The 14,608-nt window shown below is 41.5% G+C and overlaps 1 protein-coding gene across 6 annotated transcripts in view; it reads left to right on the plus strand.

Moving 5' to 3' along the window:
* TMEM45B (transmembrane protein 45B) overlaps window positions 1-14,608 on the plus strand; it is a 72,394-nt gene that overhangs the window by 30,808 nt on the left and 26,978 nt on the right. The window contains exon 1 of one of the 6 annotated variants that reach the window (XM_004468807.5): window positions 14,144-14,249. The exons of the other annotated variants lie outside the window; for them this stretch is intronic. The gene's annotated coding sequence lies outside the window, so the exon portion shown is untranslated. Of the gene's footprint in view, window positions 1-14,143; window positions 14,250-14,608 lie in introns of those variants that run through there. 6 annotated transcript variants of the gene reach the window in all.

Here is a 14,608-nt window from a genome sequence, read left to right on the forward strand (position 1 = left end):
AATGCGTATTTTTTCTCTTTTATTGTTTTGTATGAAAAAATCTTGAGCCTGTTTAGAATCTAAAGGACAAAAGGTAGTAAAGGGTGGTAGGGGTTTGTGATTGACGGAACTAAGGATATCTCAAAGGATATGATGAAAAAAAACATAGGAGGAAAAAAAAAACACAGGTGGACTATATGATTACACACATACCACTGATTATACACTTTAGATGGATTGTATGCTTTATTAACATGTATCAATAAAATTGATTAATTTTTAAGGTAATATTTTGTGTGATCTATGTATCCTTAAAAAAAGACAACAAATTTCATTTTCAAAACAAAAAACTAACAAAAATATTGATTAAAAAAACAAAAACAAAAAAACAGATGGAATGCTGGCCTGTAAGAGGAAAAGTGAATCTGATTGGTAAAAGGAAAATAAATCAACTTGACACTTGCCTCATGGTCTCAATTTTGTAATGAATCAGGAAAGGTTTGCCCAGCATTGTATAAACTCAGGACTGAGGGCATTAAAAAAATTAGTCTATGGGAAACAGGAGCTGGCGCTTGTGCATGACAGAAAGGATTATGGTATGAACTGGGAGGCCGAGATCCATCTTGCATCAATAATGGTGGGGGGGTGGGGAGGGAGAGGGAAGAATTTGAACATCTGAGCACTTTTCCTAAGAAATGGATCCAGCAGAAAGCCTGGGCCTTAGAGAAATGTTCTTAGTGGCCTGGCGTCCTGGAAATTTGCCTCCCTGACTCTGGAGAGATCTTTCATTCTGGTCGATTATTAATGCCCTTGAGTCTCCTTAATTCTGAACTCAAGACATTCTTTGGCTTGGCTGGTATTTGGCTTGGGGTAGGCTTAGTCACTGAAAAATATATTGTATTATATAAGTTTTTTCCCATGTTGCTTGAAAAATAATGAAAGAGACTTTCAAGTCCAGAGGTGCCCCTTTTACTCGAATGTATACTGAAGTGGCCATTGATAACTTGCTTCTTCTTATATTTATAACCTTATAGCCACACTTCTCTTACTATGATTGAACTTTGCTTTAATTCCTGCATTTCATTTTGTGATGCATTATTTAGGAGTAAAAACAGAAAGGGATTTCAGAACTAGGAGAGATGATTGAGTTTACCTCTTCCAAACTCTCTGTTTAACAAATGAGGACATTAGGATCCTGAAAGGGTATGTGTTTTAGTTTCTTGGCTGTTCAAGGAAACACCATGCAATGGATTGGCTTAAACAACAGGAATTTATTGGCTCATGGTTTTGAGGCCAGGAGAAGTCCAAAATCAAGGTGATGCTTTAGCCCAGAAGACTGTGGCACGCTGGGGCTGGCTGCTTGGTCCTTGACGTTTCTTTCACGTGGCAGGTGCACACAGTGCTCTCGCCTGGCTGCTCCCTGTGTCTTCCTCTCTCTGACCTCTCCAAGGCCTCCAGTAATCAGCTTAAGGCCCATCCTGACTCATTTGGGCCACGCCAATTTTGTCCTGGAATCTAGGCAGGTAAGGTGTGACCCAAATGAGATCTTCTTTATGAGGGTTCACACCCATAGGAATGGATTAGTTAAGAACATGTTTATCTGGTGTACATAGCTCAAAAGCACAGTACATGTCTTACTCAAGATCAGAGTAAAGTCATAGCAGAACTTGAACTAGAACCCAGGTTTTCTGATTCAGAGGCCGTTCTTCTCTATTAGATATTGAGATAGAATGGAATTTTGCCTAGACATCATTGAGTCTTTAGTTCAAGATTCCAGTAAGCATGCCAAATTATCAAGACAGTTCAAAAAAAGCAGAGGCGGTGGACTTGGCCCAGTGGTTAGGGCGTCTGCCTACCACATGGGAGGTCCGCGGTTCACACCCCAGGCCGCCTTGGCCAGTGTGGAGCTGGCCCATGCGCAGTGCTGATGCGCACCAAGGAGTGCCCTGCCATGCAGGGGTGTCCTCCGCGTAGGGGAGCCCCACAAGCAAGGAGTGCATCCCGTAAGGAGAGCCGCCCAGCATGAAAGAAAGTGCAGCCTGCCTAGGAATGGCACTGCACACAGGGAGACTTGAAGTAGCAAGATGACGAAACAAAAAGAAACACAGATTCCCGTGCTGCTGACAACAACAGAAGCAGACAAAGAAGAAGACGCAGCAAATAGACACAGAGAACAGACAACCTGGGTGGAGAGGGGGCGGAAGGGGATAGAAATAATTAATTAACTAATTAATTAATTAAAAAGCAATTAAAAAAGGCCAACCTTAAATGCCACCCACTCTGTCACGTCTTCTTAGCTCCTCTGGTGAGAGTTATTCATTTTCCATCCTTTATCCCCAAGGATTGCTATCAGTGTCTCATGACATACAGTCTTTCACACATGTGCAGCTCTCCTGCTAAATTAAAAGTGACTTGAGGTTATGAATCATCTCTTATTCATTGGATTATTTCCTCAGTACCTAGCATAGTCTTGTATATAATATGCTCACATGAGAAAAATAACAGCAGGACTGAGCTTGTCTCTAGGAACCAAATTGAGCTTGATGGTAAAGGAGCTCTTCGTCATGGTAGTTTTTCTCCTTATTGTCATGAAGACATGACAGAGCGAGGTTCAGACTCCTCTTCTCATCTTAATCCTTCTGACCATGTTGTTCCAAGCAACCACTTCTGGAGTAAATGACAATAACAGCCGTGACGTCCAACTTTGAGCAGAGCAATGGACTCCCGAGTTACTTAGAGACCCTCATGCTCCTGTTAAAACAGGACTCGGCCTCAGTTGAAACTCATGACTGTGGCCACTGTCACATCAGCCTCTGGGCAATGAGGACTTTCAACACTGTGTCTTGTGCTTCTCCTGCCTCCTATTACGAATAAGCTCCTAGGAGAAGAAGGAAGGGTACAGAACTGGTTTTTTGCAGAGTAACAGATTGCTGAGTCATGCAGGATTGGCTGTATTCCAAAGAAAACAGGGCAGAAAGCACCTGAGTAGTTCCTGTTGTCAGGGACACATCCAGACAGTGTAAAGACCACGTCCTGCAGTAAAATGCTACGCTGTGAGCTCCACCCCCAACCTGGCACGTACCCATTCCTGTTCAAAGGTGGACTCGGACACTGCCCTTTCCAGGATTATGCAGAAGTTCAACAGTGATGACTTCCCCCCTGGAGTCACCTATTCAAAAGCAAAGAACAGCCTTAATTTAATCATTAGACTTCTCCTAGGAGAGAAGGCTGGGTTTCTCCCACTTTAATTGTGGGAATAGGTATAAGAGCACCAGAGAAGAAAAGGGAACTGATATTTATTGAACACATCCTAGTTAGCAGCTAGATATTTTCCATTTTCAGTTAATCCTGACAAAATCCCCCTGAGGTCATTAATGTCCCTGTTTTAGAGGGAGGGGCATTGAGATTCAGAGAGAGTGGTAGATTGAATTGTGTACTCCAACAAAACACATGTTCCTAATCTTTTGTGGGAGTGAAACGCATTTGCAAATTCGACCTTTTGAAGATGTTATGAATCAGGGTGAGCCTTAATCCGTATTACAGAGTCCTTTATAAGCAGAAGAAATCTGGATGCACTAAGTCAGAGAAAGCCACAGAGAGGATCCAGATAGAACAGATACAAGAGGAGAGAGATGGCCACTTAACAGGAGTCAGAAATGCGAGCCAGGGAACCCCAGGGATCGTGAGAAGCCAGCACCCGAAGGCCACAGACTCCCAAGAGAAAGCAGAGCCTTGCTGAGGCCTTGATTTTGGACTTCTAGCCTCCTGAACTGGAAGATAATAAATTCCTGTTGTTAAGCCAATCGGTGTGTGGTATTTGTCCTGGAATATAGGAAAACTAAGACAGAGAGGCTAGAGAACTTGTCTGAGCAGTAGCAGTTACCACTGCTACTTTGGTAAACCACAGTTTACCAAACTAGGGTTTGAACTTAGGTCTGACACACTCCATAGTTCAGGTTCTTTCTATTATGTGACAATAGTCTCCCTTCAAGGAAAGTTTAGGAATCCATTTTCTTTCTGGAAACTTTAGGATCTAGAATGCACGAGATTCTATGACATTTGACCTTAGTCTTCCCCAGCTTACCTTTTCTCGCAACCATGTGTGCATTAGTTCATGTCCTTTCCCAGAGACTCCTGGGCATATAGGGCCATCACAACTGGTTGATTTGACTTCGTAAGTACCCCCATTTACTCAGTCCCAGTCTAAGAAGATTTCACAGTTAAGTGCATTCTAACTTTGGAAGAGAATGATACATGGTCATTCTTGTTAAAGAAGGCGAGAAATATTATATAGGTCAACTCCAACCACATCTATAATTTGCTACAGCTGCTTCTTAAACTTTGTACGTGCTATTTCTACTGCCTGAAACCCCACCCATATTACCTGACAAAAGGTTGTTTGTTTTTCAACAAACTAATACCTAGATAAAGAGACTGAACCAGTTATCAAAGATCTCCCAACAAAGGAAAGCCCAGGAACAGATGGCTTCACTGGTGAATTTTACAAAACATTCCAGGAAGAATTAACACCTACCCTGCTCAAAGTCTTCCAGAAATTAAAGAGAAGGGAACACTACCTAACTCATTCTGTGAGGCCAGAATCACCTTCATACCAAGGCCAAGAAAGCCACCACAAGAAAAGAAAACTACAAACCAATATCCCTATGAACGTAGATGCAGAAATCCTCCACGAAATCTTGACGAACCAAATCTAACAGAATTATATATCATGATCAAGTGAGATTTATCTAAGGTATGAAAGGGTAGTTCACCATAAGAAAACTAATTAATGCAGCACTCCACATTAATAGAATGAAGGAAAAAGACTGCATACTCATTTCACTTGACACAGAAAAGACATTTGGCAAATCAACCACCCCTTCTTGATAAAATCATGTCTAGAACTAGGAATAGAAGGAAACTACCCCAAAATCATCAAGGACATGTGTATTAAAACACACAGGGAAGTGGCTGTTGCTCAATCAGTTGGGCTCCCGTCTACCACATTGGGGGCCCTGGGTTCACATCCTGGGGCCTCCTTGTGAAGGCAAGCTCACCCACAAGTGCCGCTGAGCACTGCCCGGCCCGCAGACGCCGCAGAAGGCTGACTCAACAACGTGATGCAACAACAACAAAAAAAGGGAGTCACGCAAAAACACCGAAGAATGCGCAGCAAATGGACACAGAGAGCAGACAGCAAGCAAAAAGCCACAAGAGGCAGGAGGGGATATTAAAACACACACACACACAAAACCTCACAGCTAGCATCATACTCAACGGTGAAAGACTGAATGCTTTCCCTTTAAGACCAGAAATAAGGCAAGGATGCCAGCTGCCACTGCTCTTATTCAACATTGTATTGGGAAATTCTAGTCAGAGCAATTAGGCAAGAAAAAGAAATAAAATCCTAATTAGGAAGAATTGAAACTTTCCTCATTTGCAGATGACATGATTCTATGTGCAGAAAATCCTTAAAAATCCACAAGGAACTGGAGCCATGGAAAGTAAACATGCAGGAGAAGAACACAGAGGAATAGAGATGGCTGCATAGACACGGCAGAGGCCCCAGGAAGAGAGCGAGCCTCATAGTCTATAGCTGACCTTGTGGAGAGAACAGGGCAGCTGAGCCTGGAGAGGAATGAGCCCTAGGAAGGAGATGAGATTTACCCCAGAGTACAGCTGATATTGGAAGAAGCTGAGACCATAGAGCCTTAAGAGGAAGAGGAAGGCTGGACCCTTGCAGATGACAGTAGCCATCTTGCTCCAGCTCAAGGCAACAGACTTGGGATAAATAAGCCAGCAAAGAAAAATCAAAGGTACCAGTAAGAATTTTGCCACAATTGTCTATGGCAACAAGACTCAGCTGCCCCTGATGAAAGCTCATTTCAAGTATGACCACTTCTGCAATAAAGACATCTTGAGGTATTACTAGTATATTCACCATGGAATTGATATGGACCATGTAGCCCCAATGGAAGATTCTTGGCTAGAACATGTATTGAACTTAGTCCCAAAACATCTGAAGGTCCTTACTAGAGCATACTTGTATTGTTGGATGAAATCATAGTTGATTTTGTTTTAAAAGACCCAAGAGAAAAAGAAGATGATAAAAAGCTAGATGATCTTCTGCCCCATTGTGCTGAACTCTGAAAGCTAAAGATGGAATATCCTTTAAATAAAGATGATCATTGTAATCATTGGATTTGCAGAAGAAATGTCTTCAAATAAGAATATTAGAGGGAAGCAGATGTGGCCCAACTGATAGAGCATCCGTCTACCATATGGTGGGTCCAGAGTTTGATCCCCAGGGCCTCCTGACCCATGTGGTAAGCTGACCCGTGCAGTGCTGCTGCATGCAAGGAGTGCCATGTCATGCAGGGGCGCCACCGCATAGGGGTGCCCCACATGCAATGAGCACACCCTGCAAGAAGAGTCCCAGGTGAAAAAACAGCCCACCCAGGAGTGGTGCCACACACACAGAGAGCTGACACAGCAAGATGACGCAACAAAAAAGAGATGTAGTTTCCTAGGGCCACCAGATAATGCAAGCAGATGCAGAAGAACACAGTGAATGGACACAGAGAGCAGACAATGGGGGGAAAGGGAGAGAAAAAAAATGAAATAAATCTTTTTAAAAAAGAAAAAAAAATCTACAGCAAAGCTACTGAAATTAATGAATTCAGCAAACTAGCAGGATAGAAGATCAAGATGTAAAAATCAATGCAGTTTCTATATACTAGTAATGAATAATCTGAAGAAATCCAAAAAAATATTCCATTTAAAAGAGCAACTGAAAGAATCAAATATCTAGGAATAAATCTAAACAAGAATGGAAAGGACTTATATACAGAAAACTAGAAAACAAAGAAATCAAAGAAGACCTAAATAAATGGAAGGACAGTCCATGTTCATGGATTGGAAGACTAAATATTACTAAGATGTCTACTCAAAGCAATTATAGATTCAAGGCAATACCAGTAAAGAATCCTACAACCTTCTTTGCAGAAGTGGAAAAGCCAATCATCAAATTTAATGGACAAAGCATCAAACAGGGGTGCTCCAGAGGCCTCTGGAGATACCCAGATGCTGTAGGCAAGGCACACAGCACCATGAAATTAGCACTCCATTGGTGGGCCTTATCATGAAATATGTGAAACCTTATTTCCCCAATGTAACAGAATTAGACTTATTTATAATTTGCCTACACATGATTCTTCTACCTCTTTTATTTGAACCTATAATTAGCATTTTATAAATACATATATATATATCTCCCAGAGACTTAAATCTTCAGTCTGTTCATTTGAAGTTTAGTAGAGTCCTGAATCTCAGCAGAGTTGCCACCAACACCTGCTCTCCAGTTTATCAGACTTGCCCAGGACAACTAAAAAGTGATGATGATGGACAACTCCCATCACAAAGAGTATCCACAACTACAAGCAAAACAGTTTCTTCCATCTGCCCCATATCTAAGCCCCCTCTCATTCTGAAGCAGAATGGGTGTCATCATCCTAAAATCCTTGAGACTGAGGAATGAACAAACACAAGAGGGGACCAAAAATAGACTTATTATTATTGTAATAGAAGAACTTGTAACAATGATTTAAATGTAGTGGTTACCAGAAGTTCTGAGGAGAAGGGAAGGGAAGGATAGGTGAAACACAGGGCATTTTTAGGACATTGGAATTGTTCTGCATGATATTATGATGATAGATGCAGGCCATTATACACTTTGTCAAAACCTATAAAACTGTAGGATGCAAAGTGTAAACCGTAATGTGAACTATAGACCTTGATTAGTAGCAGTGCCTCAATATTGTTCATCAATTGTAACAAATGTACCATGCTAATGTAAGATGTTATTAATAGGGGAAAATGAGGGAGGAGGAAGGAATTAGGCATATGGGAATCCCCTACACTTTCGATGTAACTTTTTTATAATCTAAAATTTCTTTAAAAGTAAAGTTTATTATATGAAAAAAAAATTTCTATGGAAGGATAAGGGGTCCTGGGTTGTCCAAGCCATCTTGAAAAAGAATAAAGTTGGAGGACCCATACTTCCCCATCTTAAAACTTATTGCAAAGCCACAATAATCAAAACAGCATGGTATTGGCACAAGGACAGACATATAGGCCAATGGAATTAAACTGAGAGCTCAGAAATCAACCCTCACAGTTATGGCCAACTCTTTTTTTTTTTTTTTTTTTTTGTCTTTAGTCATTTTTAAAATATTACATTAAAAAAATATGAGGTCCCCATATACCCCCCCCACCCCCCTTACCCACTCCTCCCCCCATAGCAACAATCTCCTCCATCAGCATGAGACATTCATTGCATTTGGTGAATACATCTTTGAGCACTGCTGCACCTCATGGTCAATGGTCCACATCATAGCCCACACTCTCCCACGTTCCACCCAGTGGGCCATGGGAGGACATACAATGTCCAGTAAATGTCCCTGCAGCATCACCCAGGACAACTCCAAGTCCCAAAAATGCCTCCACATCTCAGCTTTTCCTCCCATTCCCCACCCCCAGCAGCCACCATGGCTACTTTATCCACACCAATGCCACATTTTCTTCCATTACTAATCACAACAGTTCATGAATAGAATATCAGTAAGTCCACTCTAATCCATATTCTATTCTTCCATCCTGTGGACCTTGGAATGGTTGTGTCCACTCCACATCTATATCAAGAGGGGGCTTAGATTCCACATGTATGCTGGATGCAATCCTCTTGCTTTCAGTTGTAGGCACTCTTGGCTCCCTGGTGTGGCGGTTGACCTTCTTCAACTCCAGGTTAGCTGAGTGGGGTAAGTCCAATAAACCAGAGTGTAGGAGCTGAAGTCTGTTGTGGCTCAGGGCCTGGCTATCTTATGAGATTCAGGTACCCTGGGTATATATTAACTACTACTACAACAACTACAGTTCTGGTAAACATAACAGGAGAGGCTTGTGAAAAAAGATCACATCTGAGTCCAGCTCCATCACACAGAAACACAAACTCCAAAGAAGGGCCAACTGACATGGCACTGAACTCCATCTGCCATGAGCATAGAACCTGTGGGTCTCTGTAGCCCTCAGAAGAACCAATACCCGGCGTTGTATCTACTTTATCTGTCTCTGGGACTCTGTTGAGGTGTGCCTAAGGGCAACCCCTCTGATAACCTCCTGGCTCTTTTTGGAGACTCATAGCCATAGAAACTCATTTGTCCTTTCCATTTCCCCCTTGATTCATGTCAAAAAGCATTTTTAACTCCTGGTATTATATGTAGACTGAGATATTCCTCTCATCTGAGTTGACTCTTTTATTCAAGGTCATTTTCTAGTTACATCATCAGCTGGTACTTGGTAGTAATCCCTCGGCGCCAGGGAGGCTCATCGCCCGGAGTCATGTCCCACGCTGGGGGGAAGGCAACACATTTACATGCTGAGTTTGGCTTCAAGACAGGCCACATTTGAGCAACACGGAGGCTCTCAGGAGGTAACTCTTAGGCACCCTGCAGCTCTAGGCCTTGTTCTTATTTCAGGTGCACAGGCTCACAAGCATAGTCATTAGTATCAAGGGCTCATTGTTGGACCTTCCTTCTTTTTTGGTCTTTGCCGTTGCACTTGGGGGATTGTTTCTGTTCCTTTAGGGACTGTGATAGAGCTCCTCTGGCTAGGAAATCAGCACTCCCTCAATTGTTGTTTCTAATTGTATCCACTATGAAAATATCCAAACATTTTTATGTACCCTGGATATATGCCCTGTCAGACTCCCTGACAACCATGTGTCCCCTGTCAATAACATCCCACACCAGTATGCCTCCCCTGCCATTGTTGAACCTCTCTATGATCCAAAACTTCCTGAAAAATGAAGTCCAATATATTGCCAGGTTCCATTAATAGTAAAATGAAATATAGCGATGAATTTAAAGGTTAGATAGAGAATACATATTAATTTGGAAAAATTAAGTAAAAATAAATTGGGGTATCAAAGAATTAAAAAATGCAAAAGCTTTGTTTTTGATGTTTTGCCTTCCATCACTGCAAAAAGTGTTGCCCTGTATGCAAGTGGGCAAGGCAACTGCTTATGTGTTTTCCTCAGTGTCTACGTCCTATCTTTCTCTTTTCTTTTTTCTAATTATTAAGCTTATCTTCACAAGAGTTTTAGATCACAGTAATTCATATATACAATATACAGTACTCCCATATATCCAACATAAAATCTTTTTCCTTCCACAGCAATCAACTTTTTACATATTCATACTATATTTACTGAAACTGATGTACAGATATTGAGACAATAGCTTTCAAACAAGGTAACATTTGTGTTTACATTGTGGTTTATTTTAGACTATACAATTTTCTAAATTTTTAGTTATCTTATGTTTTACATTATAATTTACATTTTAGCCTATCAGCCCCTATATATTTTTGGTGTAATTTTACATGTCTTATATCCATCCTTGCATACTCTTGTAGAACACTTCTATTGCCCACACGGTTACATTGGTTCCATCTATTCAATACCTCTTTCCCCCTCCCCTTAGGGCCCACAGTGACAATCAATCTTCATTGCTTGAATGGCCATGTTCAGAGATACTTGCAACAGTGTTGAGGGCTTGACATGCTCAACTGCCCTAATGCACTGGGAGCCACCATTTCTCTCGAGAGATACAATTCCCTCTATTTGAGGGCATCAGTCCTCCCCAGGATGTGGGTATACCTTCACTCTCATTATATGGGTCTCTATCCAATTATATAACCCACTGTGGCAAAATGAGCATTCACATATTCCCTAGGAGCCTGTCCTGCGTCAGATTATCCCCTTTAAGCATCTTTACACAGGTAACTTTCCTTATTATATTTTTGAAAAAGTTTTCTCAGCATTATACTCTCAACCTAAATACCTGACAATCTCCTATGTTCATATGTTGCCTCACCCCACCCCAATTTCTTGGGCAATATTACCCATCCTCCCATCCCTAGCCCCCCTCAAGCCCACAAAGCCCCACCCAAAGGTAACCCCATGTCCCCATTTTATCCCTTCCTTGTACAAATACTTACCTCCAACTTATCATAGATTTCACCCATGTAGGTGTCAGCTTACCTCCTTCCTCTACCCACCAAGTTCCTGTAAGCCTATCATCCAGTCTCTAGTTCTCTGAGGCAGCTTGGTTTACTTATTTCATATCATTGAGGTCATGTAGTATTTGTCCTTCAATGCATGGGTTGCTTCACTCAACATAAGGTTCTCAAGATTCATCCGTGTTATCACGTGTGTTTGTAGTGTATTTGTTCTTAAAGCCGAGTAGTATTCCATTGTATGTATATACCACATTTTATTTAGCCATTCATCTGTTGATGGGCATTTGGGTTGATCGCAACTTTTGGTAATAGTGAACAATGCTGCTATGAACACTGTTGTGCATATATCGGTTTATGTCCTTGTTTTCAGTTCTATTGGATATATACCCAGCAGTGGAATTGCTAGGTCATATGGCTAATCTATGGCTAGTTTTTTGAGAAACCGCCAAACTGTCCTTCAGAATGGTTGGATCCTTCTGCATTCCCACAAGCAGTGGATGAGTGTTCCCATTCCTCCACATCCTCTCCAGCATTTGTAATCTTCTGTTTTTTTCATAGTTGCCAATCTTTTGGGAGTAAGATGGTATCTCATTGTAGTTTTGATTTGCATTTCCCTGATAGCTAGAGATTTGGAGCATTTTTTCATGTGCTTTTTAGCCATTTGTATTTCTTCTTTGGAGAAGTGTCTCTTTAAATCTTTATCCCATTTTTTAAATGGGTTGTTTACCTTTTTATTGTCAAGATATAGGAAATCTTTATATATGCAGGTTATAAGTCTCCTATCCGATATATGGTTACCAAATATTTTCTTCCATTGTTTAGGCTCTCTTTTCACTTTCTTGATAAAAACACTTGCAAAATATTGGAATACAAGGAAATTTTTTGAACATGATAAGGAGTATATATGAAAAACCCACAGCCAACGTCATTTACAATGGTGAAATCCTAAAATCCTTCCCTCTAAGATCAGGAACAAGACAAGGATGCCCACTTTCACCTCTTCTATTTAACATTGTCTTAGAAGTACTTGCTCGAGCACTGAGGTAAGAACCAGATAGAAAAGGCATTCAAATTGGAAAGGAAGAAGTCAAAATTTCATTATTTGTAGATGACATGATCCTATACATAGAAAACCCTGAGAGGTCTACAACAAAGCTTCTAGAACTCATAAATGATTTAGTAAAGTAGCAGGTTATAAGATCAATATGCAAAAATCAGTAGCATTTCTGTACGCCAATAATGAGCAAGGTCAGGAGGAAATCAAGAAACAAATACCATTTACAATAGTAAATAAAAAAATCAAATACCTAGGAATAAATTTAAAGATGTAAAAAACTTATACACAGAGAACTACACAAGATTGATCAAGGAAATGAAAGAAGACCTAAATAAATGGAAGAATATTCCCTGTTCATGGATAGGAAGACTAAATATTATTAAGATGTCTATCCTACCAAAATGGATCTACACATTCAATGCAATCCCAATAAAAATCAACACAGCATTCTTTAAGGAACTAGAAAAACTAGCTCTGAAATTTATTTGGAAAGGAAAGAGGCCCCAAATAGCCGAAGACATTTTGAAAAAGAAAAACGAAATTGGAGGAATCACACTACCTGACTTCAAAACATACTACAAAGCTACAGTAGTGAAAACAGCATGGTATTGGCACAAGGAGAGACACACAGACCGATGGAACTGAATTGAGAGTTCTGATATAGTTCCTCATATATATAGTCATATAATATTTTATAAAGCCACCAAACCCTCTCAACTGGGAGAGAATGGCCTATTCAACAAATGGTGCCTGCAGAACTGGATATCCATATGTAGAAGAATGAAAGAGGATTACCATCTCACACCTTATACAAAAATCAACTCAAGATGGATCAACGACCTAAATATAAGAGCCAAGACCATAAAGACTTTGGAAAGCAGTGTAGGGAATCATATACAAGACCTTGTAATAGGAAATGGCTTCATGAACTTCACACCAAAAGCACGAGCAGCAAAAGAACAAATAGATAAATGGGACTTCCTCAAAATTAAAGCCTTCTGCACCTCACAGGAGTTTATTTTTATTTTTTATTTTTGAAGATTTATTTATTTCTCTCCCCTTCCCCTCCATTGTCTGCTCTCTGTGTCCCTTCACTGTGTATTCTTTTGGGTCTGCTTGCATTCTTGTCAGCGGCACCAGGAGAATTTGTGTCTCATTTGTTGTGCCATCTTGCTGCATCAGCTCTCCATGTGTGCAGTGCCACTCCTGGGCAGGCTGCCCTTTTTTCACGCAGAGCGGCTATCTTGTGGGGTGCACTCCTTGCACATGGGGCTTCCCTACACGGGGGACACCCCTGTGTGGCATGGCACTCCTTGTACATGGCAGTACTGTGTGTGCGCCACCTCACAACATGGGCCAGGAGGCCCTGGGTTTGAACCCTGGACCTCCTATGTGGTGGGTGGATGCTCTTTCAGTTGAGCCACATCCGCTTCCCAGTGTTCAGCTTTAAAGGATTTGAGATCACTGGCCAGGGCTTATCTAAAAATAGTGAGTGTGTTTTTGAATCCCTGAGGGAGGCATGTCCAGGTTAGCTGTTGCTTTTCGTCGGAGCTCAAATTGTCCCATGTAAAGGTGAAAATTGGTTGACTCTGGGGCACTATCTGAATGCAGAAGAAGGCATCTTCAAGATCCAGGCATGAAAAGTAGATTGCCAATGAGGGTATCAAGCTGAAAAGAGTGTAAGTGTTGGGAACTTCTGGGTGTAGCATTATTATCACTGAGTTGACTGCTCACAATTCCTGGACTGGGCAGTAATCACCATCAGCCTTTTAACTGGGAAGAGTGGGATATATTTTGGAGACTGGCATGACATTAGTATGCCTTCATTTAGCAATTTCTGAATATGTACCTGGATTTTTTCTTGCACTTCACATGGAAATGGATATGGCTTTATGCTCACTAGGCTGGCTGTGGGCTTTATTTCAACAATAATTGGAGGAATGTCATGTGCCATTCTCATTCGGTTGCCCTCTGCCCGTACTTCAGGCACACCTTTGAAAGAGAACTGTATGGCCGAAGATTGGCTGGCTTTGTCGAGGCAGAACAGTCTCCATTCCTCCTGCAGAGGGAGGGCTCGTGCTATTTTTGGAGGGCTTGGTGGCCCAGCGTTCATGTGGATTGTCCTGTGGCATCAAAGGTAATTTGAGCCTGTAGTTGAGACAGCAGGTCCTGACCCAGGAGGGGGACTGGGCATTCTGGGAGATATAGGAACTCGTGACTTCCTTACCCCTAGTGTTACAGGTGCAGCTGGGAGGAAGGGCCGCTGGGTGCTCTTACCAGCTGCCCTACAATAGTGGCTTGTCTTTTTGATAATGGCCCAACTGGCCTGGTTATTACAGAGTGTTGAGCCCCAATGTTGACCATCATATGTGTGGTGCAGCCCCCAATTTGGACTCCGACCATAGGCTCTGCAGGACCGAAGAGAATAGGAGCCCAGTCCATTCTCATAATCTCCATCGGAGTCCTCTATTCTCACAAATCTGATGAGCTAATTTG

This window comes from Dasypus novemcinctus, chromosome 27 (genome assembly GCF_030445035.2).
Source record: "Dasypus novemcinctus isolate mDasNov1 chromosome 27, mDasNov1.1.hap2, whole genome shotgun sequence".
Taxonomy (NCBI): Eukaryota; Metazoa; Chordata; class Mammalia; order Cingulata; family Dasypodidae; genus Dasypus; species Dasypus novemcinctus.